Here is a 5,458-nt window from a genome sequence, read left to right as displayed (position 1 = left end):
TACTTGTGGGGGCTGAGATTGACTTGTAGTCTTCCTCAGTGGTTCTTCTGCCTTACAGAGGCAGGGTCTGTCAGTCAAGGCCTGAGCAGCTTGTTCTGGGAATTCTGTCTCTGCTTTTGAGGTTTCCATGCCTGCTTCACATTTGCGTGGGTTCTGGTGGTCCAAATCAAGTCTTCAGTTTTGCTGGGCAGTAGTCACGTTACCCACTGAGTCATGTCCCCAACCCCTGGCTTCCTAATCTACAGAAGGTCCACACACAAAGCTGCCCTGCTAGAAGCATCGTTGCTGAATTCAAAGACCTCCCTCCCCTCTCTCCTTACCCTGACGTCCCTTACCCTCAAGGAGTCCATAAATACTCATGGCTCCTTTTTTTGCAGCCCAGGGCCCTGCCCTCACCTCCTCCCACCCTCTAACTCTTCATCTGAGCTGAGGCCACACCCAACTTTGCATTGACCTTTCCAGCTTAATGTTTGCACCGGCCATGATCCCTCCATTCCTAACCCCCCCCCCAATGGCTGAAATCCCTTCCTTTCCTGCCTCATCCCTCACTGTCATCTATGCTTCATATCTCTCAAGGATTTTCATAACGTTTTATCTAATAACGTCTTGCAGCCGGGGCAGTGGTGGCCCACGCCATCTTGCTGATCCTGACTTTGTCAGTGTGTGTGTGTGTGTGTGTGTGTGTGTGTGTGTGTGTGTACGCGCGCGCGCTCACCAGTGTCATGCCTGGCATTGTGTGTTTTCCTCTGTTGTTCTTTGTCATGCTTTGGTTTTATTTGGTGTTTATTTTGTGTGTGTGAGTGTGTCCATGGGTGGGTGTGCACACCGCAGCATTTGTTGAGGCCAGAGGACAACCTCTGATGTGCTCTGCTTTTGTGTGGGTTCTGGGGATCCAAACCTAGGTCATCAGGCTTGCTCCGCAAAGTACTTGACCCAGAGAGCCATTGTTCCAGCCCCACCTTATTTTTTCCAGCTCAGTCTCTCAGTGAATCCAGAGAGGCTCCTTTTGGCTAGACTGGCTTGCTACCAGCCCTTGAGATCTGCCTTCTCTGCTTGCATTGTGCTGGGAAGACTGGAGTGAACCACTACACCTGGATCAGTCTGGCAGTGGGTACAGACAGCTCCCTACCAACTGAGCCATCTCTCCACCTTTTCTTTTTTTCATACCAGGGATGGAACCTAGGGCCTCATGCATGACTGAGTGCTCTGCCAATGGGCATCATCCCCAGGCTAGCCCTCCTCTTCTCTCCTCCCCATCTTCCAGTCTATTTTCAAGTTTACTAGGTAGCCCAGACTGGCTTAGAACTGCTAATCCTCCAGCCTTGACCTCCAAAATACTGGGATGACCAAGTGACCAAGTGTGCTGGGACATCAGTCTCTTTGTTTTTTGTTTTGTTTTGTTTTTTTTGAGACAGGGTTTCTCTGTGGCTTTGGAGGCTGTCCTGGAACTAGCTCTTGTAGACCAGGCTGGTCTCAGACTCACAGAGATCCGCCTGCCTCTGCCCCCCAAGTGCTGGGGTGTACCACCACTGGCTTTTCTTTCTGTGTTTTGGTAATTTCTGTTTTTTGGTTAGCTTCTCCAAGATGGGGATTTTGTTTCTTCTAAGACAGGGGTCCCTGTTTGGTGGATAACACAGGCGTTTAGCATCCACTAGGTGCTCAATACAAAATAAGGGTGGTGATGCACACCTGTAACCCTATTGCTTGGGAGATGAAGAAGGATGAGGAGTTCTAGGACTTGGCTGGAACCTTGACTACCCGGTGAGTTTAAGGCCAGCTAAGACTACTTGAGACTATCTCAAAACACCAAAATAAGGGCTAGCAAGATGGCTCAGAGTGGGGCTGGAGAGATGGCTCAGCGGTTAAGAGCACTGACTGCTCTTCCAGAGGTCCTGAGTTCAATTCCCAGCAACCACATGGTGGCTCACAACCATCTGTAATGAGATCTGGTGCCCTCTCCTGGCGTGCAGACATATGTAGAGGCAGGATGTTGTATTCATAATAAATAAATAAAATCTTAAAAAAAAAAGATGGCTCAGAGTGAGCAAGTTAGGTGACCTGAGTTAATTCCAGCACTCAGAAGGCTGAGGCAGGCAGATCTCTGTGAGTTCAAAGCCAGTCTGGTCTACAATGTGAGCTCCTGGAGAGCCAAGGCTGTTACACAGAGAAACCTGTCTTGAAAAAATCAAACTAAACCAAACCAAAACAAATAAGGCACAATACTAATAAGCAAGTGTTGTGGATATGTCTTGTGCAGCCTTGCTGGCGTGAGACGAGCATCCTCAGCCCTCATGAGCTGGACATGGTGTCACAGTCCTATAATCCCGGCATCTGGGAGGTGAAGGCAGAAAGACCAAGAGCTCCCAGCCATCCTTGGCTACAGTGATTTTCATTGCCAACTTGGCTGCATGAGAACCTCTCTCAAAATATATAAATATGAGTAGGTGTGGTGGTGCACGCCTTTAATACCAGCACTTGGGAGCCAGAGGCAGAAGGACCTCTATAAGTTTGAGGCCAGCCTGATCTAAATAGTGAGTTCCAGGACAGCTAGGAAACCAAACACCAAACATTAAATAGGGGTTGAAGCAATGGTTCTGTAGGCAAAATGTGTGATCCACAAGCATGAGGACCTGGTTTTGGATACCCAGAGCTCACATAAAAAGCCAGGTGTGGTAGCACATGATTGGAATCCCAGTGTTGGTAAAGAGTGGAGACAGGAGGAGCCCAGCCAGCCTAGCACAATGGATGGATCAACAGATAAAAACCAAGAGGTGGTGAAAGACAGTCTGTCTCAAAGTTTGACCACTTTGGTCCAAGCCTGGCCGAGCGGAAGGGAGTTAAAGGCAGAGACAAGCCCACCTGTACTTCAGTGAAGGGTCAAATGTAGATGACCTTTGTTCCACTGGTGTGAGTCAGAACCTACCTGGCTTCTCAGAGAGTGTCCATCTGTGCAATCACAGCAATCTGGGGGTGCTAACTGGAGGCTAGAGGGATCCCCCCAAGGTCTGGCCTCTCCCAGCTAGCTCCCCATATCCTGCCTTCATGAAAACCAGCAATCACAGATGGGGAGTCAGGGACTAGGTAGAAGGTGAGGGTCTGTTGGGAGACAGTTAGTTTGGACTAAAAGCTCTCCTCCCCCACCAACCGCAGGGAACACCTGCTGTGGGTTTGATCTGTGCTCTGTTCAGTGGGTGACTTGCCACACCTGGGGAGGAGGAGCCTTCTGCAGGTCCAGAAGCGGAGATGGGGGGCGAGGGATGGGGGCGCTTATTTGCATTGGCTGCGGTTGTCTGAGCAGCTGGCTAGGCAGAGAGGAGTCTTAAAAGTCTCTGAGGTTTCGGGAAGCCAGGTGTCCACAAACAATCAAAGCTCCCCAGGCTGGCGGGCTGATGCAGTAGGTAAAGGCGCCTGCGTCCCAGCCTGGTGACCCACTGGTGGAAAGAGAAAACCGACTCCAGCAAGTTGTTCTGTGGTACAAGTGTGCACACACCTACGAAAACCACATAAATAAAAATTTGAAAATGCATTAAATTTTTTTGAAACAGGGTCTCTTTGTGTAGTTCTGGCTGGTCTGAAAAATTACTATATAGCCATAGCCCAGGCTGGCCTCGAACTCACAGAGATACACCTGCTTCTGTTTCTTAAATGCTGGAACTAAAGACATAAACCACCACCCTCAGCTTCTGACTTATTTTTCCTTCAATTTTTGAGACAAGGTCTGAACTTGAAACTCTGTGTGTAGCCTGGGCTGGCCTCAGCCTCACAACCCTTCTTCCTCAGCCTCCTCAATCCTGGGATCACAGAGTGTCAGCCATTCTCAGCTCAGCTGTTTCAATTGTGTAAGGGTGCTGGAGCCTTACTGGGAATCATGTCCCTGTTTCCCCCACTGCCCACGCCTCCCTGGGACTCAACACAAAATCCCACCCTTCCTAGGCTCCCGGGGCCAAGAACACATCTGGTGCAGACGTGGCAGACTAGTCTCCACCCAGACCCTCCCCTCCATCCATTCTTCAGCTGAAAATGGGCACCAAGCCCACAGCCGGCTGAGAGAGATGTCTTCAGCTCTGTAGCCGCCAAGACAGACATCTGGAAGGTTTCTCTGCAGCCCCGGGCCTCTCTCCCCAAGTAGAGACTCATCTCCAGCCAGTTCCTCCCACCGAAAAAAACAAAGCAGGGGTGGGCAGGCCGGGAGCCCCACAGAGGATGGAGAACAGACTCAGGCCTCTTGATTTGGAGGAGTTCATGATAGCTGAGCTTGGGAGGAGACTCCCCAACATTTGGTCTGCTGGGGAGAAATGCCTGCCAAAAGTGACTGGAGGAAGGCTTCGTCTCTGCTCCCAGCTGGAGGGCATGGTCTGTGATGGTGGGTAAGGCGCAGCAGCAGGGGCTGGCAGCAGCCAAGGTCAGCTGGCTTTCTTTTCATTCAGTCCAGGATCTCAGGCAAACGCTGGTGACACTGATATTTAGGGCAGGTCTTCTGTCTAGAAACCTCTCAGCCAAGCCCAGAGGTTTGTCCCCTAAGTGATTCTAGTTCCTGTCAAAGTGACAATCAAGATTGACCACTAGCTAGCCGGGTGTGATGGTACACATCCTTAATCCCAGCTCTGGGAAACAGAGGCAGACCCATCTCTAGGAGTTCAAGGCCAACTTGGACTATACATGTTTTGTAACAGTTTTCTCTAAGATTGAAACGGTCCATCTTGCAAGGATGCTCCGTAAGCCAGGAAGGGTAAACAACTCAAAATAGCTTCAGGAAGTCCCTGAAACTCACCAGACTCACTAGGCCCCTCCTTGCCAGAGTAGGCAATAAAAGCTGAGTTTCCTCAGCTGAAGTGAAGCTCACTGCAAAGGAGACTCTGTGGCCAGACCAGCTGCCTGGGAGAAGCAGGAACCAGCCGAGCTGCCTAAAGAGGGTTAGGCCACCTGGGCACCTGGAAAGGACACGCTCCACCCTGTGCAGCTGCCTGCAGGCTGTGCAGTGAGCTCCAGGTTCCCAGCTTTGTGAGATGTCACTCATGCTGGGGTGGCCTTGGTGATGCAGCTGTCGTAGAGTCATTTCTGCTCCTGTAAGTGACCCCAATAAAACTCATTGGTTCACCAAGTTGGGCTTTGGTGGTATGCATACTTTGGTCTGTGTGGGCTCCCTATCTGGGGTGAACAGATGAGTGTGTTGCATCTCCCAGGGAATGTTTTTAGTTAACAACATAGTTTCAGGACAGCCAAGGCTACATAATTAGACCCTATCTCTAAATAAATACATAAATTAGCCATCAAACTTAGATTATGAAGAACATCCCATAGTTTCTTTGTTACCTCATGTAGTCCTGAATGTTAACCACTGCCCTCCTGTTACATTCCACTGGAGGGATGGACAGGAGCCACCAAATGAGACCAGGATGAGGAAGCAAGGTAAACTGGAGGAGAGCCGGTTAGCCAGGGATGGTGAGTTAGAAAGAAC

Source organism: Mesocricetus auratus, unplaced genomic scaffold, assembly GCF_017639785.1.
Source record: "Mesocricetus auratus isolate SY011 unplaced genomic scaffold, BCM_Maur_2.0 Super-Scaffold_100022, whole genome shotgun sequence".
Lineage (NCBI taxonomy): Eukaryota > Metazoa > Chordata > Mammalia > Rodentia > Cricetidae > Mesocricetus > Mesocricetus auratus.
This window is presented reverse-complemented; position numbering follows the sequence as displayed.